This window comes from Cherax quadricarinatus, chromosome 29 (genome assembly GCF_038502225.1).
Source record: "Cherax quadricarinatus isolate ZL_2023a chromosome 29, ASM3850222v1, whole genome shotgun sequence".
In the NCBI taxonomy this organism is placed as follows: Eukaryota; Metazoa; Arthropoda; class Malacostraca; order Decapoda; family Parastacidae; genus Cherax; species Cherax quadricarinatus.
Genome location: NC_091320.1, coordinates 12,285,313 through 12,309,876, shown reverse-complemented (window position 1 = coordinate 12,309,876; position 24,564 = coordinate 12,285,313). Strand labels below are relative to the sequence as shown.

General features: G+C 41.8%; 1 protein-coding gene across 1 annotated transcript in view; it reads right to left on the bottom strand.

The window, feature by feature from the left end:
• The window catches only part of LOC128690364 (reelin), an 871,665-nt gene that overhangs the window by 744,118 nt on the left and 102,983 nt on the right, over window positions 1–24,564 (bottom strand). The gene's annotated exons all lie outside the window — the stretch shown is intronic.

The window sequence follows — 24,564 nt, the reverse complement described above, 5'->3', positions numbered from 1 at the left end:
ACGACACACACACACACACACACATTATATATATATATATATATATATATATATATATATATATATATATATATATGTATATCATTAACAGGACTGCAGCTGACCAGGATTCAATCCTGCGTTGCCATGCCCAGCCCTGTGAAAACAGGACAGGACACAGTACGCATCCCTCTATCCACTGGACCACAAATTTGTGGTCCAGTGGATAGAGGGATGCGTTACACAAATAACCCGCACATAGAAGAGAGAAGCTTACGACGACGTTTCGGTCCGACTTGGACCATTTACAAAGTTACACTCAGCAGCAGCAGCAGCAGCAGCAGCAGACAGCAGCAGCAGCAGCAGCAGCAGCAGCAGCAAGGCTGCTACAGCAGCATCAGCCACAGCAGCAGCAGCAGCAGCACCAGCAGCAGCAGCAGCAGCAGCAGCAAGCAGCAGCAGCAAATGTTGGGCAGCAGCAGCAGCAGCAGCAGCAGCAGCCAGCAGCAGCAGCAGCAAGTTGCTGCCGCTGCTGTTGCTGCCGCTAAGCAGCTGCTGCTGCTGCAAACAAGCAGCAGCAGCAGCAGCACAAGCAGCAACCGGCTGCTGCTACAGCAGCACAGCAGCAGCAGCAGCACAAGCAGCAGCGCTGCCGCAGCAGCAGCTGCTGCTGCAGCAACAGCAGCAGCAGCGCCAGCTGCTGCTGAGCAGCAGCAGCAGCAAGCTGCCAGCAGCAAGCTGCTGCCAGCAGCAGCGTTGCTGCTGCCAGCGCTGTTGCCGCCGGGCAGCCTGCTGCTGCTGTTGCTGCTCGCTGCGCTGCTCGCAGCAGCGCCTGCTGTTGCCGGGCCAGCAGCAGCAGCAGCAGCAGCATAAGGCCGCTGCCAGCTGCTGCCGCCGCTGCAGCCAACAGCAGCAGCAGCAAGCGTTACAGCACGCTGTTAAGCTGCCGGCAGCAGCAGCAGCAGCAGCTACAGCAGCAACCAGCAGCCAAGCAGCAGCAGCAACAGCAGCATACAGCAGCAGCAGCTAAGCAGCAAACAGCAGCAGCAGCAATGCAGCAGCAGCAGCAGCAGCAGCCAAGCAGCAGCAGCCATGTTGTTGTTGTTGCTGCTACAGCAACAGCAGCAGCAGCAGCCAGCAGCAGCAGCAGCAGCAGCAGCAGCTGCTACAGCCAGCAGCACCAGCAGCAGCAGCAGCAGCAGCTGCCGCAGCAGCAGCAGCGTTACAGCAGCAGCAGGCGCTGGGCTGCTGCCGCTGTTGCTGCCGCTGGGTACAGCAGCAGTGCACAGCAGCAGCAGCATGTTGGGAGCAGCGTGCCGCAGCAGCAGCAGCAAGCGCTGTTACAGCAGCAGCAGCAGCCAAGCAGCAACAGCAGCAGCAGCAGCAAACTGTTGCTGCCGCTGTTGCTGGCACAGCGCTGTTGCTAAGCAGCAGCTGGCTGCAGCAACAGCAGCAGCAGCGCCGCTGCTGCTGTTGCTGCCGCCGCAGCCTGAGCAGCACCAGCGCTGCTGCCGCTGCTGCTGCTCATGCTGCTGCTGCTGCCGCAGCTGCGCTGCTGCGCAGCAGCAGCGCCGCAGCAGCGCTGCCGGCGGCTGCCGCTGCTGCTGGCAGCTGTTGCTGCTGCTGCTGCTGCTGCTGCTGTTGCTGTTGCTGCTGCCAGCTGCTGCTGCTGCTGCTGCTACAGCGCAGCAGCGTTGCTGCTGCTGCTGCTGCCGCTGCCGCCGCTGCTGCTGCTGCTGCTGCTGCTGCTGCTGCCGGCCGCTGCTGCTGCTGCTACGCTGCTGCGCTGCTGCTGCTGCTGCTGCCGCTGCCGCTGCTGCCGCCGCCGCCGCTGCTCGCTGCTGCTGCTGCTGCCGCTGCTGCCGCTGCTGCTGGGCCGGCTGCCGCCTGTTGCTGCTGCTGCTGCCGCCGTTGCTGCTGCCGCCGCCGCCGCCGCCGCTGGGCGCTGGCTGCTGCCGCTGCCGCCGTTGCTGCTGCTGCTGCCGCCGCGCCGCTGCTGCTGCTTTCGCTGCCGCCGTTGCCGCTGCTGCCGCTGCCGCCGTAGTAGTAGTAGCAGCAGTAGTGGCGGAGGTGGAAGGAAGTAGTGGTGGGGAATTAAGGAGGAGGAGCCAGTCAAATACTAAGAAAGGGGAGCACTGCAAGGGAGCTAGGTGCCCACAAGGGAGCTAGGTGCCCACAAGGGAGCTAGGTGCCCACAAGGGAGCTAGGTGCCCACAAGGGAGCTAGGTGCCCACAAGGGAGCTAGGTGCCCACAAGGGAGCTAGGTGCCCACAAGGGAGCTAGGTGCCCACAAGGGAGCTAGGTGCCCACAAGGGAGCTAGGTGCCCACAAGGGAGCTAGGTGCCCACAGAGGGAGAGCAAAAACACAGAGGTGGGGGGGAGGCTAATAAAATAAATAATGAAGGAACAGAAACACAAGACAGAAGAAAGACAACCCAGAAAAGAAAAAGGAGAAAAGGGGAAGAGGGAGAAGTAGATAAAGGATGAATCAGGTTATGTCACGAATGTTCTGAAGTTTGGAGCATTTTACAATGTAGTGGGAAAGGAAGGCATCTACAGAGACGAAGCCAGGACTAAGAATCATACAAGGAAAGTTGTGTATTAGAGAGGATTCAACCAAACGGCGACTGTTAAAGTTGGAAGTAGGGAAGACAGTTTTAGCAGAAGACCAGTCAATAGGATGGCTGTGATCTCTGACGTGACAGAAAAGAGCATTGTTAGTGTCGGCAAGTCTAACATTATTTTTGTGCTCCCTAAGTCTGTCAGAAAGAGATCGACCAGTTTCCCCAAAGTATTGAAGAGGACAGGAGGAACAAGAAATAGAGTAGACACCAGGAACATCGTCGTAAGCTCCTCTCATCTATGTGCGGGTTATTTGTGTATCGTTCCAGTAACGGCATTGTGCCTTTTTTTGTTATTTAGAGGGATGCGTACTGTGTTCTGTTCTCACAGGGCTGTGAATGGCGATGCAAAATCGAATCCTGGCCAGTTGCAGTTCTGTTAATGATTCAAAAATCACTTGTTTCCTGACTTCAATAATATATATATATATATATATATATATATATATATATATATATATATATATATATATATATATATATATATATATATATATATATATATATACCCCTGAATGTGTCACAATGTATATAATGTATATTACCTGTTCATATAATTTTATATTGCTTTATATTATTATTTGACTTAGTTATATTATTAGGTAGGATGTAACATTTATATATTATTCAGTGTTTATAGTTCGAGTGTTAAGTAGCTAACTACTGTGTTTTCTCTCCGCTCGTTACGCTGCCGGCTTCTCTATGTTGCTGGGCAGCAGCAGTCTACGGAGTCACGTGATCAGAGGAGGTGATCACACCTCACGTGGAGTAGTCTGCCTGGCCTGTGCTTGCTATTGTCTGTTTGACGTGCTTCTAACAAGAGGTCCCTCAACTGCTCTCCCTTGTGGGCCCTTGTTGGCAGATCGTCTCTGTTGCTTTCTTGTTGTTGGTTCTGTGTAACTGTTCACAGAATATAGTCTAGACTTAGTGATTTTCGACATTGTATTGAGGTTGTGTGTCGCATAGACACTCTGAGAAACTCAGGTCCTGAGCTGTAGCTTCTGACCTAACTTGTACTGGTATCTGTGTACTGTCACAGTCCGGGATTTTCTAATGCTGAAATTAGATTCAGTAGTATGGGAGTTTTGTGACTTTTGTGGAGGATCTGCAGATGGTCCCTACTTAATGTCGTTATATTATCTCCTTGTTCCTGATTCTGTGTCACTGTTGTTTGTTATATTGTTGTTCGGCTTATCAGTCGTTTTATTGCTCAAGCAAGCTGTTCTGATTGCCAGGTTGGTCAAGAAGTTAGTTTATGTGAGGACTTTTAGTCAGTCACTGGTTAAGTCTAGTCGAGTCTTGAGACATAGCGAACTACATAGAGCACTTACACACATACACACAAACTTACTTGTATATATATATATATATATATATATATATATATATATATATATATATATATATATATATATATATATATATTATGTTATTAAATGCTAACAATGTACCAGACGGTACTTAAAAGCCATAATAATGTGATATGTGCCTTCAGCACAATACTACTGTACACGAGAGAAGTGTAGGAACTTGTATCCTATATTATATTCAATTGATTACTTTAATTTACTTTGATATTATACGCCTAGAAGACTTTATTGTTATTAATGAACTTACTAAATTTTAATTTCTTTAGTTAGTAGCCTATCAGTTGTAATCCTGAAGCACTATTGAATCTTAATAAATTTTAATGGATAATTGGACCAGGATACTGACTAATTGTTACAAAAACCCAGTAACAGGCTGGATGCTAGAAGGGCAGTCCTTTCTAGTATTCACTGGAGATCTCTATACTTATTAGACATAGCGTTTTTTGTAACAATATATATATACATACATATATATATATATATATATATATATATATATATATATATATATATATATAAGTAGTCATAATTTCTACAGAGCGGTGTATCCGGTTTAAGGGCCTTCTACAGAGCGGTGTATCCGGTTTAGGGGCCTTCTACAGGGAGGTGTATCCGGTTTAGGCCTTCTACAGGGCGGTGTATCTGGTCTAGGACCAGTGGCTGGAGGGTCACCTTTTCACACCTAGGTGTTACTTCCGGTTTTGACCATGACCTCGCCCTCGAGACTACCTCACCCTTGACCCCCCCAACCAATACCCCCACCCACGACCCCCCCCCCCTTCGCGACCCTCCTTCGCGACCCCGCCGTCGCGCCGCGGCGCGCGCCCGCCCGCGCGCCCCGCCCGCGCGCCCGCCCGCGCGCCCGCCCGCCGCCCGCCCCGCGCGCCCTTCGCGAGCCCCCGCCCGCGCCTTCTGCTGCGCCTTCTGCAGCGTCGTCCGGATCGCCCCCGCGCCTCGAATTTTTTTCCGATTTTTTTCGAATTTTTTTTTGAATTTCATTTTCTTGTGCTCTCCATCTCCTCGGATCAAGTTTTTAAGGTTCCCCCTCTCACTTTCACCCCCATCCCAAAATTTCTCGATATTACCAAGTTTTTGGATTCCCCCCTATGGGGGTTTCGAAATTCTCCATCTCCTTGGATCAAGGTTTTTTTTTGGATTGTCCCTCCTTCCACCCCCCAATCCCAAAAATTTCTCAATATTACCAAGTTTTTGGATTCCCCCCTATGGGGTTTTCGAAATTCTCCATTTCCTTGGATCAAATTTTTGGGTACCCCTCCTTTCACCCCAAATTTTCTCGACAATACCATAACTCCATCTCCTCGGATCAAATTTTTGAGGTTCCCCCTCTCACTTTCACCCCCCATCCCAAAATTTCTCGAAATCAAATTCTCCATCTCCTTGGATCAAGTTTTTTGGGTACCCCTCCTTTCACCCCAAATTTTCTCGACAATACCATGACTCCATCTCCTCGGATCAAGTTTTTTGGATCCCCCCTATGGGGTTTTCGAAATTCTCCATCTCCTTGGATCAAATTTTTGGATTACCCCTCTCACTTTCACTCCCACCCCAAAATTTCTCGATAATACCAAGACCCCATCTCCTTGGATCAAGTTTTTGGATTCCCCCCTCTGGGGGGTAAGCATGCTTACTACAGGTCTAAACATCTTCCCCTTATTATTTTAAAATGAACTAAAACCTTCCTCTCATTAAGTTAAATGAACTAAAAAAAAAAAAAAGCGTGTTTACTCGGCGGTCAGTGACGTCACACATACAAGCTAAATCTTGTCGACTTACCCCTATGTCAGTGACGTCACGCACACAGGCTGAATCATGACGACCCTTTAGTTCATTAAAGTTAATAAGGGGATATAGTACCTACATCATAGGGAAAACATTTTCATCATCAGAAAAGTCACATTTTTTGTTTCGTTAATACCCATAACAATCCAACAATTTCTTTACAACACAAGTCTAGACATTTTTTTAACTATTTCATCTCAGGTCACTCCCCCCCCACGAAGTAACCTCCTCCCCACCCTCCCGAACCCTCACACTCCAACCAACACCTCACAATTTTCACTCATAACCCCCAATTTTTCTCGTTTTAACCCTTTTAGTTCATTAAAGTTAATAAGGGGATACAGTACATCAGAAAGTCACCACAACACTTATAACCACTTTTCGATAAATTCACTAGTCACAATTTTACATATTACGAAGTTAAATACGCACTTTTACTTTGAACACCTTCAAAACACTCTCTTAAATCATTTGAATACTCACAAAAATACCTTTATACATTTCCAAACAACACTGAAATACTCCAAAACATCATTCGAACACCCCCAAAATCACCTCTGAATACTCCCAGAACACCTTCATAAGTACTCTTGCACATCATTTGAACACCTTCATAAGTACTCTCATAATCATTTGTACACCTTCAAAAAACACCTTTGAATACTCACATAAACACCCTTGAACACCTTCAAAACACCTTTGAATAACCTCAAAACACCTTTGAACACCTTCAAAACAAAACAACATTTGAACACACTTAAAACACCTTTGAACACCTTTGAACATTTCCAAACAACACTGAAACACTTCCAAAAACACCATTTGAGTACTCCCAAATACACCACTGAATACTAAAACACCACTGAATACACTCAAAACACCACCAAAATCACCATGAAACACTTCCAAAAAACACAATTTGAGTACTCCCAATTACACCACTGAATACTACTAAAACACCACTGAATTCAATCAAAAACACCCTTCAACACCTTCAAACACCCTTGAACACCTTCAAAACACTCTTGAACACTTTTCAAAAACACCTTTGAACATTTCCAATCAACACTGAAACACTTCCAAAAAAAAACACAATTTGAGTACTCCCAATTACACCACTGAATACTACTAAAACACCGCTGAATTCAATCAAAACACCCTTCAACACCTTCAAAACACCTTTGAACACCTTTGAACACCTTCAAAAAAACAACATTTGAACACACTCAAAACACCTTTGAACACCTTTGAACATTTCCAAACAACACTGAAACACTTCCAAAAAACACCATTTGAGTACTCCCAAATACACCACTGAATACTAAAACACCACTGAATACACTCAAAACACCACCAAAATCACCATAAACTAAGATCAACACCCACATCCCACAACACCCACAACCCACAACACCCACATTTTTTTCTCGTTTTATCTAATTTCATCAGAAAAGTCACAACACCCACACCCCCCATTTTTTTCTCGTTTTAACCCTTTTAGTTCATTAAAGTTAAATAAGGGGACACACTACATCAGAAAAAGTCCCAACAACAACCCACTTATAACATTTTTTTTTCGGTATCTCTAGTTCGACAACAACACCCACAACACCCACATCCCACAACACCCATGAACATTTCCAAAACACTATTTGAGTACTCCCAATTACACCACTGATTACTACTAAAACACCGCTGAATTCAATCAAAACACCCTTCAACACCTTCAAACACCCCTGAACACCTTCAAAACACTCTTGAACACTTTTCAAAAACACCTTTGAACATTTCCAATCAACACTGAAACACTTCCAAAAACACCATTTGAGTACTCCCAATTACACCACTGATTACTACTAAAACACCGCTGAATTCAATCAAAACACCCTTCAACACCTTCAAACACCCTTGAACACACTCAAAACACCCTTCAACACCTTCAAAACACCTTTGAACACCTTCAAAGCACCTTTGAACACATTCAAAACACTCTCATAATCATTTGAACACACTCAAAACACCTTTGAATAACCTCAAAACACCTTCGAACACCTTCAAAACACCCTTGAACACCCTTGATCACCTTCAAAAAAAAACAACATTTGAACACACTCAAAACACCTTTGAACATTTCCAAACAATACTGAAACACTTCCAAAAACACCATTTGAGTACTCCCAAATACACCACTGAATACTAAAACACCACTGAATACACTCAAAACACCACCAAAATCACCATAAACTAAGATCAACACCCACATCCCACAACACCCACAACCCACAACACCCACAATTTTTTCTCGTTTTATCTAATTTCATCAGAAAGTCACAACACCCACACCCCCCATTTTTTTCTCGTTTTAACCCTTTTAGTTCATTAAAGTTAATAAGGGGCCACACTACATCAGAAAAAGTCACAAAAACAACCCACTTATAACGTCTTTTCGGTATCTCTAGTTCGACAACAACACCCACATCCCACATCACCCACATCCCACATCCCCCACACACACACACAGACACACACACACACACATCCCTAACCTAGCCTAACCTAACCTAACTTAACCTAACCTAACCTAACCTAACCTAACCTAACCTAACCTAACTTATCCTAACCTAGCCTAACCTAACCTAACCTTACCTAAATTATCCTAACCTAACCTAACCTAGCCTAACCTATCCTAACTTAACCTAACCTAACCTAACCGAACCTACCCTAACCTAACCTTACCTAACCTAACCTAGCCTAACCTAACCTAACCTAACTTAACCTAACCCAACCTAACCTAACCTAACCTAGCCTAACCTAACTTAACCTAACCTAACCTAACCTACCCTAACCTAACCTAACCTAACCTATCTTAACCTTACCTAACCTAACCTAACCTAACCTAGCCTAACCTAACTTAACCTAACCTAACCTAACCTACCCTAACCTAACCTAACCTAACCTATCTTAACCTTACCTAACCTAACCTAGCCGAACCTATCCTAACCTAACCTAAAATATATTGGAACACTTCCAAAATACATTAGAGTACTCCAGAATTACTTTGAACGACTCCATTTTTGGATATTTCCAAATTAGTTTTGAAAACTTTATCGTAAAATCGAACATTATTTTTCTTGTTGGTAAAACACACTCAATGGTAGAAATATTTACTCGATTTCCGAATAGAAGCACTGTCCTCGCTCTGAGAGACTCATTGTGGGTCACCCCAACACATGGTGTAATGCGCTTCACACCCAAGGTAGAACATAACACCTGCGTCAACTCAGGACAGACAGGCGCCATGTAATGCGGGTAACATCCAAGGTAGAAAATCATCTCTTTCCAGACCAACTGTCTATCCTAACCTAACCTAACCTAACCTAATTCCTAACCTAACCTAACCACACCTAACCGAACCTAACCTAACTCCATCAATCACCTCTATCCTAACCTAACCTAACCCAACCTAACTCCATCAAACACCTCTATCCTAACCTAACCTAACCTATCCTAACCTAACCTAACTCCATCAAACACCTCGAATACTACCTAACTTAACCTAACCTAACCTTACCTAACCTACCGAACCCAACCTAACCTAACCTAACCTATCCTAACCTGTCCCAACCTAACCTATCCTAACCTATCCTAACCTAACCTAACCTAACCTAACCTAACTTATCCTATGCTAACCTAACCTAACTTATCCTAACCTAACCTATCCTAACCTAACCTAAACACTGACTAACTTTGAACCAACTCTGAACACCACTGATCTTCTTCAAAAATGCTCTGCACATCATTTGAACACCTTCAAAAAAACACCATCAAACACCTCCGAATACTCCCAAAAAACACTACTGATTACTACCAAATCACCACTGAATACTACCAATCACCGTCAAAATCACCAGAAACTAAGTTTAACATCACCATCTAACATCCTTTTTATAGAAATCCCCTCAAATCACTATAACCAAGAACTCCCTCCCCATTTGACGCATAAAAAAAAAAAGCATGAACACAAACCTAATACGCAAACACTTAGTACATGATCACCATCAACTGAAAACATATCTTGTACACACACATAATATAAGACAATCACCAACTACAATCACCCATGTTCACTTACCTCAAAATCACTAATATCACAGAAAACAATCATTTTTATAAACATTTCACACACAAAAAAAAAAAATCATATTTGACAATATCTAAGCGCACTCACCTCACTATCACCAACACACGATGTCTCACCTCACAGGACCGACAAAGCTCACCTCCAGTGACGTCACACTCCCATTGTGTTACTTGGTGGTTGGTAACATCACACCTAACCCCCCTTGTTTCAACCTATTGTACCCTACATTATCTAAGAACACTATATCCAACACGATTACCAGATTTTATGATCCCCAACACCAAGATCACAGAAAACACACATTTTTTATAATTATTCACACAAAAATCACGATCACCAATTCCATATCATGTTTACCGTCATCTATCAACACTAATCACCAAGATCACCAAAAAATCTAAGATCATGCATCTCAAAACTACTATGATCACTGAAAACACTTATTTTTTAAACATTCGCACAAAAATAAGACATACACAAAAATACCACAACACTTCCACCAACATCTATAACATAACATGAGCACTATAACATATCACTATCACAAAAAAAAATAATACACAGACACCCACATATTATACATTTCAATTGCAAATTTAAGACATGAGACATACACACCAAATCTAAGACATTCACCTCCAACTAAGACATACACATCACCCCTAAAACTTCCTTCCTTATTCATTCCGTATATCTCCTAGAGCTGTTTTAACCCCGACGGATCCATCACGACGTAGGAGCCAGAGGAACCATCACCACTCCAACACCACCTACTACACTCTGGCTCCTACGTCGTGGTGGATCCGTCGGGGTTAAAACAGCTCTAGGAGATATACGGAATGAATAAGGAAGAAAGTTTTAGGGGTGATGTGTATGTCTTAGTTGGAGGTGAATGTCTTAGATTTGGTGTGTATGTCTCATGTCTTAAATTTGCAATTGAAATGTATAATATGTGGGTGTCTGTGTATTATTTTTTTGTGATAGTGATATGTTATAGTGCTCATGTTATGTTATAGATGTTGGTGGAAGTGTTGTGGTATTTTTGTGTATGTCTTATTTTTGTGCGAATGTTTAAAAAATAAGTGTTTTCAGTGATCATAGTAGTTTTGAGATGCATGATCTTAGATTTTTTGGTGATCTTGGTGATTAGTGTTGATAGATGACGGTAAACATGATATGGAATTGGTGATCGTGATTTTTGTGTGAATAATTATAAAAAATGTGTGTTTTCTGTGATCTTGGTGTTGGGGATCATAAAATCTGGTAATCGTGTTGGATATAGTGTTCTTAGATAATGTAGGGTACAATAGGTTGAAACAAGGGGGGTTAGGTGTGATGTTACCAACCACCAAGTAACACAATGGGAGTGTGACGTCACTGGAGGTGAGCTTTGTCGGTCCTGTGAGGTGAGACATCGTGTGTTGGTGGTAGTGAGGTGAGTGCGCTTAGATATTGTCAAATATGATTTTTTTTTTTTGTGTGTGAAATGTTTATAAAAATGATTGTTTTCTGTGATATTAGTGATTTTGAGGTAAGTGAACATGGGTGATTGTAGTTGGTGATTGTCTTATATTATGTGTGTGTACAAGATATGTTTTCAGTTGATGGTGATCATGTACTAAGTGTTTGCGTATTAGGTTTGTGTTCATGCTTTTTTTTTTTATGCGTCAAATGGGGAGGGAGTTCTTGGTTATAGTGATTTGAGGGGATTTCTATAAAAAGGATGTTAGATGGTGATGTTAAACTTAGTTTCTGGTGATTTTGACGGTGATTGGTAGTATTCAGTGGTGATTTGGTAGTAATCAGTAGTGTTTTTTGGGAGTATTCGGAGGTGTTTGATGGTGTTTTTTTGAAGGTGTTCAAATGATGTGCAGAGCATTTTTGAAGAAGATCAGTGGTGTTCAGAGTTGGTTCAAAGTTAGTCAGTGTTTAGGTTAGGTTAGGATAGGTTAGGTTAGGATAAGTTAGGTTAGGTTAGCATAGGATAAGTTAGGTTAGGTTAGGTTAGGTTAGGTTAGGATAGGTTAGGATAGGTTAGGTTGGGACAGGTTAGGATAGGTTAGGTTAGGTTAGGTTGGGTTCGGTAGGTTAGGTAAGGTTAGGTTAGGTTAAGTTAGGTAGTATTCGAGGTGTTTGATGGAGTTAGGTTAGGTTAGGATAGGTTAGGTTAGGTTAGGATAGAGGTGTTTGATGGAGTTAGGTTGGGTTAGGTTAGGTTAGGATAGAGGTGATTGATGGAGTTAGGTTAGGTTCGGTTAGGTGTGGTTAGGTTAGGTTAGGAATTAGGTTAGGTTAGGTTAGGTTAGGATAGACAGTTGGTCTGGAAAGAGATGATTTTCTACCTTGGATGTTACCCGCATTACATGGCGCCTGTCTGTCCTGAGTTGACGCAGGTGTTATGTTCTACCTTGGGTGTGAAGCGCATTACACCATGTGTTGGGGTGACCCACAATGAGTCTCTCAGAGCGAGGACAGTGCTTCTATTCGGAAATCGAGTAAATATTTCTACCATTGAGTGTGTTTTACCATTGAATTCAGCGGTGTTTTAGTAGTATTCAGTGGTGTAATTGGGAGTACTCAAATTGTGTTTTTTTTTGGAAGTGTTTCAGTGTTGATTGGAAATGTTCAAAGGTGTTTTTGAAAAGTGTTCAAGAGTGTTTTGAAGGTGTTCAAGGGTGTTTGAAGGTGTTGAAGGGTGTTTTTGATTGAATTCAGTGGTGTTTTAGTAGTATTCAGTGGTGTAATTGGGAGTACTCAAATTGTGTTTTTTGGAAGTGTTTCATGGTGATTTTGGTGGTGTTTTGAGTGTATTCAGTGGTGTTTTAGTATTCAGTGGTGTATTTGGGAGTACTCAAATGGTGTTTTTGGAAGTGTTTCAGTGTTGTTTGGAAATGTTCAAAGGTGTTCAAAGGTGTTTTAAGTGTGTTCAAATGTTGTTTTGTTTTGAAGGTGTTCAAAGGTGTTTTGAGGTTATTCAAAGGTGTTTTGAAGGTGTTCAAGGGTGTTTATGTGAGTATTCAAAGGTGTTTTTTGAAGGTGTACAAATGATTATGAGAGTACTTATGAAGGTGTTCAAATGATGTGCAAGAGTACTTATGAAGGTGTTCTGGGAGTATTCAGAGGTGATTTTGGGGGGTGTTCGAATGATGTTTTGGAGTATTTCAGTGTTGTTTGGAAATGTATAAAGGTATTTTTGTGAGTATTCAAATGATTTAAGAGAGTGTTTTGAAGGTGTTCAAAGTAAAAGTGCGTATTTAACTTCGTAATATGTAAAATTGTGACTAGTGAATTTATCGAAAAGTGGTTATAAGTGTTGTGGTGACTTTCTGATGTACTGTATCCCCTTATTAACTTTAATGAACTAAAAGGGTTAAAACGAGAAAAATTGGGGGTTATGAGTGAAAATTGTGAGGTGTTGGTTGGAGTGTGAGGGTTCGGGAGGGTGGGGAGGAGGTTACTTCGTGGGGGGGAGTGACCTGAGATGAAATAGTTAAAAAAATGTCTAGACTTGTGTTGTAAAGAAATTGTTGGATTGTTATGGGTATTAACGAAACAAAAAATGTGACTTTTCTGATGATGAAAATGTTTTCCCTATGATGTAGGTACTATATCCCCTTATTAACTTTAATGAACTAAAGGGTCGTCATGATTCAGCCTGTGTGCGTGACGTCACTGACATAGGGGTAAGTCGACAAGATTTAGCTTGTATGTGTGACGTCACTGACCGCCGAGTAAACACGCTTTTTTTTTTTTTTAGTTCATTTAACTTAATGAGAGGAAGGTTTTAGTTCATTTTAAAATAATAAGGGGAAGATGTTTAGACCTGTAGTAAGCATGCTTACCCCCAGAGTGGGGAATCCAAAAACTTGATCCAAGGAGATGGGGTCTTGGTATTATCGAGAAATTTTGGGGTGGGAGTGAAAGTGAGAGGGGTAATCCAAAAATTTGATCCAAGGAGATGGAGAATTTCGAAAACCCCATAGGGGGGATCCAAAAAACTTGATCCGAGGAGATGGAGTCATGGTATTGTCGAGAAAATTTGGGGTGAAAGGAGGGGTACCCAAAAAACTTGATCCAAGGAGATGGAGAATTTGATTTCGAGAAATTTTGGGATGGGGGGTGAAAGTGAGAGGGGGAACCTCAAAAATTTGATCCGAGGAGATGGAGTTATGGTATTGTCGAGAAAATTTGGGGTGAAAGGAGGGGTACCCAAAAATTTGATCCAAGGAAATGGAGAATTTCGAAAACCCCATAGGGGGGAATCCAAAAACTTGGTAATATTGAGAAATTTTTGGGATTGGGGGGTGGAAGGAGGGACAATCCAAAAAAAACCTTGATCCAAGGAGATGGAGAATTTCGAAACCCCCATAGGGGGGAATCCAAAAACTTGGTAATATCGAGAAATTTTGGGATGGGGGTGAAAGTGAGAGGGGGAACCTTAAAAACTTGATCCGAGGAGATGGAGAGCACAAGAAAATGAAATTCAAAAAAAATTCGAAAAAAATCGGAAAAAAATTCGAGGCGCGGGGGCGATCCGGACGACGCTGCAGAAGGCGCGGGGCGCGGGCGGGGGCTCGCGAAGGGCGCGCGGGGCGGGCGGCGGGCGGGCGCGCGGGCGGGCGCGCGGGCGGGGCGCGCGGGCGGGCGCGCGCCGCGGCGCGACGGCGGGGTCGCGAAGGAGGGTCGCGAAGGGGGGGGGGGTCGGGGGTGGGGGTATTGGTTGGGGGGGTCAAGGGTGAGGTAGTCTCGAGGGCGAGGTCATGGTCAAAACCGGAAGTAACACCTAGGTGTGAAAAGGTGACCCTCCAGCCGCTGGTCCTAGACCGGATACACCGCCCTGTAGAAGGCCTAAACCGGATACACCTCCCTGTAGAAGGCCCCTAAACCGTATATATATATATATATATATATATATATATATATATATATATATATATTATATATATATATATATCGTGCCGAATAGGCAGAACTTGCCATCTTGGCTTAAATAGCAACGCTCATCTTGCCATATAAGACAAGTGAAAATTTGTGTATGCAATAATTTCGCCAAAATCATTCTGAACCTAAGGAAAAAAATATATTTCACTGTGTTTGTTTAGTATTAAATTATTGTAAACAAATCTAAAATATTTTTAGTTGGGTTAGGCTAAAATAAATTGTTCTTTACCTTACATGTATGGACTAATAAAAACACACAAACCAGGTAATCCAATTAGACCAATTATTAGCTCCATAGGATCAGTTTCGTATAAATTGTCCAAATGGCTTGTTAACATTTTGAGCCCTATTGTTGGCAAAATTTCTAACTTTAATGCTAAAAACAACTTAGATTTAGTTGATAAATTAAGCTCCTTGACTGACTTAAATGATTTTAACATGGTTAGTTTTGATGTTACTTCCTTGTTTACGAAAGTTCCTGTTGATGATTTATTAAGTTTCTTATCTGAAGAGCTCGTTAATTATGATTTACCATTGCCAGTTCCTACCATCATTAAACTTATTAAACTTTGCATTGTTGATGCAAAATTTGTATTTATTGATAAGTTTTACATTCAGAAGTTTGGTATGGCAATGGGAAATCCTCTTTCACCTGTTCTTAGTAATCTATACATGGAATTTTTTGAAACCAGATTGCTTAACACAATCCTCCCTAATAGAGCTAAATGGTTCAGATATGTTGATGATATTTTGTGTCTTATGCCCAAGAATGTAGTTATACACCATTTCCTTGGCAAATTAAATAACTTAGCCCATTCTATAAACTTTACTGTTGAGTTTGAGGAAAATAACTCATTGCCTTTTCTAGATGTTTTAATTATTAAGGGTAATAATGAATTTAAATTTAAAATTTACAGAAAACCTACAAATAACTGTTCCTATGTACACTATTATTCTTCCCATCAAGATAGAGTTAAACTGTTGGTTTTCTCATCAATGTTCATGAGATCTTTGCGTAGTTGTAGTCCAGAGTTCATAGATGAAGAAATATCCAAAATTTATGAAATAGCCATTGATCTCAAATACCCGAGAATTGTAATTGATAAATCATTTAAAATTTCTAGAAATACTTTTTACAATCCAAAAAGGGACAACCAGCCTTATTCTGCTAAAAATATGTTGGTTCTCCCTTACCATGACAACTTGGTTGATATGCCTTCTTTTCTTAAGACTTTTAATATTAAAGTTGAATTTAAAAATCTTGATACAGTAAAAAAACTTTTGATAAAGAATTCCCCCCAAAATGCTGACGGATGTGTCTATAAGATTCCTTGTAAAATTTGCGATAAAGTTTATTACGGTCAAACTGGTAAAAATCTCGAACTTAGATTAAAACAACATAAATATAGCATTAGAACTGGACAAGATTCCAATACTCTATTTATTCACGTGAGAGATTTTAACCATCCAATTGATTTTCAAAAAGTTGAGAAAGTTGTATCAAGCAAGTCAATGGCTGACAGAAATATAACTGAATCTTGTTTCATAAAAAGCAGTTTTGAAAATAATATGAATATTTCCTTAGTTTTATATAAATTAGACTCATTTATAATTAATAAAATTTGGTTAGAGTTTAATAATACATTGGACAAATAATAAACCTTATTTCTTGGGTAGAATATTTTGTTAGTGGGATGTCGTATGGACCTGTCTAGTTGGACCAGCGGACCTACTGCAGTGTTCCTCTTTTCTTATGAGTCCGGTATTGTCGCGCGTCAGGTGTTTCTTTGTTGTGGGGGTTGACTGTGAGGTGTAGTCTAAGCCCTTTAACTGCCTTTCTTTGATGTATTACTTTCATAGTTCCTTAAAAATGTGAGTAGTCACGAAATCGCTTGGAATTTCACTACTCTTTCACAGTGGTTGTTTTGCATATATACATTATATATATATATATATATATATATATATATATATATATATATATATGTGTGTGTGTGTGTGTGTGTGTGTGTGAGAGAGAGAGAGAAATGACAACCTCGTCCGTCTCTCTCTAGGGCGACAAACACCCGCCGGGCAAATGCCAACAACGGGACACCTGACGCCTCAAAAATCAGAGCCCAAATTAGCAAAAAACTAGAAGAGGGTAACTGGAGCACTGAGGCTTGTAACCAGAGAGGATGCCATCGCTCCTAAGGACGTCATAACAGCACAAGCCCTGAAGGGCAAACATCCACCCAGGGCTCCCAGTACCAACATTGACCTCCCTGACATTGCAACAGATGAAGAACATTTAACCTTACAGGATGCTGATGTGTGTAAAGCTGCTATGTCATTTCCACAGGGCTCAGCAGGAGGTTACACCGGTTTAAGGCCACAACACTTAAAACAAATGCTTAGTCCAGCACTTGGTGATGTTTCAGAGAGGTTGCTGTCTGAACTTCCCAAATTTTCCGATGTATACCTGGCTGGCAGTGTCCCAGAGGCCCTGAGACCCCTTTTCTTTGGTGCCTTACTGTGTGCCCTCCGATAAAAGGATGGAGGAATAAGACCCATTGCAGTGAGCAATACCCTCCAGCGCCTAGCCGCCAAGGCTTCAGTAAGAAGGGGGAGTCAAGAGGCTGCTGCAATGCTGAAACCAACTCAGCTCGGTTTTGGTGTTCAACAAGACTGTGAAGCAGCTGACCACGCAGCACGAGTATATATCAACATGTCCGATGAAAAAGCCTTGATCAAATTGGATTTTGCCAATGCTTTCAACTTAGTCAGAAGGATGTAAGCTGCTCTCCAATCAGTTTCTAGACACTTCCTTTCCGTCTATCCCTTCACTGAATCGTGTTATAGTGTGACTTCTAAACTATTGCTTGGGGACCATGAAATTAACTCGTGTGAGGGGTGTGCAACAGGGGGACCCTCTCGCTCTCTTTCTATTCTGTCTGGTCATCAATGAAGTCACAGAAGCGCTCTCCAGTGAGTTCAGTATCGGGTTCTTGTATGATGGTACCCTAGCTGGCACTGCAGAATCTCTCCTAGAAGACATCAAAAAAATTAAAGACATGGGAGGGAGCCTGGACCTATCTTTAAACACCATATGTGAAATAGTTTCTACCAGCCGACTGATGCTGTTTTACCAGGAGCACGAGCCATTGATCCAGCCAACAAAACTCTCCTTGGTGCTCCTCTTGGGTCCAATGACATCGATTTGATCCTAGAAAAAAAAATCTCAGACCTCAGGATGATGGAAGGCAGGATGAAAGACTTCGATACACATGATGTCTTCTACCTACTCACCAGGTGCCTGTCAATCCCAAAACTTACTTACTTCCTGAGATGCTCCCCAGCCTTCAGCAGTCTGAAACTCAAGGAATATGACTCTTTCCTTAAGACCATGCTAGAGAGTGAGTTGAATCTTTCCCTCGAAGATGGACAGTGGTTGCAAGCCTTACTTCCAGCTGCCCTACAAGCTTTCTTATCCCTTTCCGTAGCATCAAATGAGTTAATAAAACAAATTCTTCCAGACAATCTCACTAACTCAGTAGGAATACAAGACCCTAGCTACGCCAGTGCAATCACTGAATGGGAGACTCTTGCTGCTCCAGCACCAAAACCTACTGCAGCACTGACCTAGAAAGAGTCAAGTTGGGATGGCCCCCATCACTGAAAAGGTGCTTGCCAGTATGCTTAGGACTGAAATATCAGACAGGGAGACTGCCTGTCTCCAAGCTGTGAGTGCACATCACCCCGGGGACTTCCTCCAAGCAGTTCCCATTTCGGCAATGGGAACACACCTTGCTTCTCCAATTTACACGGAATGTACGTGTATTTGCGGCGATGCACAAGCCGTCCAATATGGTCTACATGGTGTTAACTGTTCCAAAACCAAGGGCTGGCATGCAGAACACAATGAAGTCAACGACATCATAAAAAGAATCCTTGCTACAGCTGGATGCCCAGTCAAGAGAGAGCCCCGATCACTAGCAGCCAACAATACCCACAACCCAACAAACCGCCCCGACGGGATCACCATCTATTCTTGGAAGAACATAACAACATAAGAAAGAAGGAACACTGCAGGAGGCCTACTGGCCCATGCGAGGCAGGTTCAAGTCTCCTACCGGCTTAAGCCAATGCCCCAGCCTAGTCAGGTCAGGTTACATTCAATTAAGGAAGGAGCACGGCATCTGACCTAGTAGCACAAGCTAGTCAGGTCCAACTCACACCCACCTGCACCCACTCATGCATTTATCTAAACTATCTATAAAACTACACAACGTTTTAGCCTCTAAAACTGTACTCGGGAGCTTGTTCCACTCATCCACAACTCTATTACCAAACCAGTGTTCTCCTATATCCTTCCTGAATCTGAATTTTTCCAACTTAAAGCCATTGCTGTGAGTCCTGTCTAGGCTAGATATTTTCAACACGCTATTTACATCCCCCTTTATTTATTCCTATTTTCCATTTATACACCTCAATCTTCCTAGAGAGTGCAGGTTCAGGGCCCTCAGTCTATCCTCATAGAAATGATTTCTAATACATGAGATCAACTTTGTCACCTTCCTTTGTACGGTTTCCAGAGTATTTATATCCATTCTGTAATAAGGTGACCAAAACTATGCAGCATAATCTAAACGAGGCCTAACCAAGGATATATAGAGTTGAAGAACAACCTGAGGACTTCTATTATTTATGCTTCTCGATATGAAGCCAAGGATTCTGTTCGCATTATTGAGAACACTTATGCACTGTTGTCTTTGTTTTAGATTACTGCTAACCAGAACTCCCAAATCCTTTTCGCAATTCGTAATATTAAGATCTACATTATTTAGTTTATATGTGGCATGGTTATTTTCCTGCCCAATGTTTAGAACTTTGCATTTGTCAATATTAAACTGCATCTGTCACTTCTCCGACCACTGCATCAGTCTATTCAAATCTTCCTGGAGTGGTCTAATGTCCTCGTCAGAATGAATTCGACGGCCTATTTTGGTGTCATCGGCAAACTTTCTAATGTCGCTATTTATTCCCCCATCTATATCGTTTATGTAGATTGTGAACAAGAAGGGGCCCAACACTGACCCCTGTGGAGCACTGCTAGTGACACTTCCCCACTCTGATTTCTCCCCATTTATGCAAACTCTCTGCTGCCTATTTGTCAACCATGCCTCTATCCAGGAAAAAAAATTCTCTTATTCCGTGTGCCTTAATTTTCCTCAATAGCCTCTGATGTGGAACTCTATCGAAAGCGTTACTGAAGTCCATATACACAATATCATATTCATTACCATGATCTGCCTCCTCAAATACCTTAGTGAAAAAAGTTATTAAATTCGCAAGCCAGGAACGCCCTTTTGTAAAACCGTGCATAGATTCGTTGATTAATTTATGCTTTTCAAGATGTCTACGAATTGCTTCGGCAATTATTGATTCCATATATTTCCCCACTATGGAGGGTAGGCCTATTGGTCTACAGTTCGAAGCTAAGGACCTGTCACCTGCTTTGAAAATAGGTATCACATTTGCTGTTTCCTATTTATCTGGCACCATGCCAGTTTGTAGTGATATGCTGAAAAGGTTTGCTAAGCTCCTCTTCACATTCCCTTAGAACCCTTGCATACAGTTCATCAGGGCCTGGGGATTTGTTAGGTTTTAATTTATCTATTTGTCTAGGGACCATGTCACTTGTGACTCTCATCGTGCATAGTTTATTACCGTCCTGTTCTACATAATTTATTTCTGGAATATCGCTAGTATCTTCCTGTGTAAAAACTGAGAGGAAGTATGTGTTAAAAATTCTACATATTTCCATATCACTGTCTGTGAGCTGACCCGAGTGACTTTTGAGTGGGCCTATCTTGTCCCTGATCTTACTTCTGTATACCTGAAAGAATCCTTTTGGGTTAGTCTTCGATTCTCTTGCAAATTTAACCTCATAGTCTCTTTTTGATTTTCTTATTCCCTTTTTTATTTCTCTCTTTAACTGAATATATTGATTTCTTAACTGCCTCTCTCCTCTTTTGATTTGCCTATATATGCCTTTCTTTTGACCAATGAGATGTTTTAATCTATTGCTCATCCATTTAGGATCATTTTTGTTTAATCTGACTTCCAAATTTGGAACATATTTGATCTGATTTCCCTATTTAAAGCATGGGACTATACCTGTGTGTCTATGCTGGCTTACACCTGCATCCATCACAGTGTCGCGCGACAGGGACATAAGCCAACAGTATCAATTTGTCCCAGTGGGATCAAAGATCTTGGGATCGTGGGGAAAAAATGCCACTCGTTTCCTTAAAGAACTGGGTTCCAGACACATCGACACCACCAGGGACCCAAGGGCAGCCGCTTTCATGTTCCAACGCCTCAGCGTGGCCATCCAGAAGGGAAATGCTTGCCGCATACTAGGGGCGCGTCCTACCTCAGAGGAGCTGGAGGAGATTCATAATCTTTGATATATTGTACCAATGTATTCATGTTTGTTTTTTCTGTCAATGTATTCTGTCTATTAATTAAGTTCACATAGAATATAGAATATAGGGGGAGGTAGGAGAAGAAAATATTCAAACAGCTCCGGGGAGAACCTTGAGTTTTCCCTGAGAGAGAGGTACGTTTATTGTCTTCTCTGAGGATGAGGGTCCCTAGTAAAGTTCTAGACGTGGTTCCTCCCTATATTCTATAATATATATATATATATATATATATATATATATATATATATATATATATATATATATATATATATATATATATATATATATATATATATTATTTTTTTTATTATCACACTGGCCGATTCCCACCAAGGCAGGGTGGCCCGAGAAAGAAAAACTTTCACCATCATTCACTCCATCATTGTCTTGGCAGAAGGGTGCTTTACACTACAGTTTTTAAACTGCAACATTAACACCCCTCCTTCAGGAAGTAGGTTGGTAGACAGCAACCACCCAGGGAAGTACTACCGTCCTGCCAGATGACTATGAAACAGAAACCTGTAACTGGTTTGCATGATGGTAGGATTGCTGGTGTCTTTTTCTGTCTCATAAACACGCTAGATAACAGGGATATCTTGCTACTCCTACTTACACTTTGGTCACACTTCACAGACACGCACATGCATATATATATATACATACATCTAGGTTTTTCTCCTTTTTCTACATAGCTCTTGTTCTTCTTTATTTCTTCTATTGTCCATGGGGAAGTGGAAAAGAATCTTTCCTCCGTAAGCCATGCGTGTCGTAAGAGGCGACTAAAATGCCGGGAGCAATGGGCTAGTAACCCCTTCTCCTGTAGACATTTACTAAAAAAGAGAAGAAGAAAAACTTTATATATATATATATATATATATATATATATATATATATATATATATATATATATATATATATATATATATATATATGTGGTTCCTCCCTATATTCTATAATATATATATATGGGGAAGTGGAAAAGAATCTTTCCTCCGTAAGCCATGCGTGTCGTATGAGGCGACTAAAATGCCGGGAGCAATGGGCTAGTAACCCCTTCTCCTGTATACAATTACTAAAAAAGAGAAGAAGAAAAACTTTATAAAACTGGGTTGCTTAAATGTGCGTGGATGTAGTGCGGATGACAAGAAACAGATGATTGCTGATGTTATGAATGAAAAGAAGTTGGATGTCCTGGCCCTAAGCGAAACAAAGCTGAAGGGGGTAGGAGAGTTTCAGTGGGGGGAAATAAATGGGATTAAATCTGGAGTATCTGAGAGAGTTAGAGCAAAGGAAGGGGTAGCAGTAATGGAAGGAGAAAAGAGAATATGAATGTGTAAATTCAAGAATTATGTGGATTAAAGTAAAGGTTGGATGCGAGAAGTGGGTCATAATAAGCGTGTATGCACCTGGAGAAGAGAGGAATGCAGAGGAGAGAGAGAGATTTTGGGAGATGTTAAGTGAATGTATTGGAGCCTTTGAACCAAGTGAGAGAGTAATTGTGGTAGGGGACTTGAATGCTAAAGTAGGAGAAACTTTTAGAGAGGGTGTGGTAGGTAAGTTTGGGGTGCCAGGTGTAAATGATAATGGGAGCCCTTTGATTGAACTTTGTATAGAAAGGGGTTTAGTTATAGGTAATACATATTTTAAGAAAAAGAGGATAAATAAGTATACACGATATGATGTAGGGCGAAATGACAGTAGTTTGTTGGATTATGTATTGGTAGATAAAAGACTGTTGAGTAGACTTCAGGATGTACATGTTTATAGAGGGGCCACAGATATATCAGATCACTTTCTAGTTGTAGCTACACTGAGAGTAAAAGGTAGATGGGATACAAGGAGAATAGAAGCATCAGGGAAGAGAGAGGTGAAGGTTTATAAACTAAAAGAGGAGGCAGTTAGGGTAAGATATAAACAGCTATTGGAGGATAGATGGGCTAATGAGAGCATAGGCAATGGGGTCGAAGAGGTATGGGGTAGGTTTAAAAATGTAGTGTTAGAGTGTTCAGCAGAAGTTTGTGGTTACAGGAAAGTGGGTGCAGGAGGGAAGAGGAGCGATTGGTGGAATGATGATGTTAGCATATGAGAAGTTTTTACAAAGTAGAAGTGATGCAAGGAGGGAAGAGTATATGGAGAAAAAGAGAGAAGTTAAGAGAGTGGTGAAGCAATGTAAAAAGAGAGCAAATGAGAGAGTGGGTGAGATGTTATCAACAAATTTTGTTGAAAATAAGAAAAAGTTTTGGAGTGAGATTAACAAGTTAAGAAAGCCTAGAGAACAAATGGATTTGTCAGTTAAAAATAGGAGAGGAGAGTTATTAAATGGAGAGTTAGAGGTATTGGGAAGATGGAAGGAATATTTTGAGGGATTGTTAAATGTTGATGAAGATAGGGAAGCTGTGATTTCGTGTATAGGGCAAGGAGGAATAACATCTTGTAGGAGTGAGGAAGAGCCAGTTGTGAGTGTGGGGGAAGTTCGTGAGGCAGTAGGTAAAATGAAAGGGGGTAAGGCAGCCGGGATTGATGGGATAAAGATAGAAATGTTAAAAGCAGGTGGGGATATAGTTTTGGAGTGGTTGGTGCAATTATTTAATAAATGTATGGAAGAGGGTAAGGTACCTAGGGATTGGCAGAGAGCATGCATAGTTCCTTTGTATAAAGGCAAAGGGGATAAAAGAGAGTGCAAAAATTATAGGGGGATAAGTCTGTTGAGTGTACCTGGTAAAGTGTATGGTAGAGTTATAATTGAAAGAATTAAGAGTAAGACGGAGAATAGGATAGCAGATGAACAAGGAGGCTTTAGGAAAGGTAGGGGGTGTGTGGACCAGGTGTTTACAGTGAAACATATAAGTGAACAGTATTTAGATAAGGCTAAAGAGGTCTTTGTGGCATTTATGGATTTGGAAAAGGCGTATGACAGGGTGGATAGGGGGGCAATGTGGCAGATGTTGCAAGTGTATGGTGTAGGAGGTAGGTTACTGAAAGCAGTGAAGAGTTTTTACGAGGATAGTGAGGCTCAAGTTAGAGTATGTAGGAAAGAGGGAAATTTTTTCCCAGTAAAAGTAGGCCTTAGACAAGGATGTGTGATGTCACCGTGGTTGTTTAATATATTTATAGATGGGGTTGTAAGAGAAGTAAATGCGAGGGTCTTGGCAAGAGGCGTGGAGTTAAAAGATAAAGAATCACACACAAAGTGGGAGTTGTCACAGCTGCTCTTTGCTGATGACACTGTGCTCTTGGGAGAT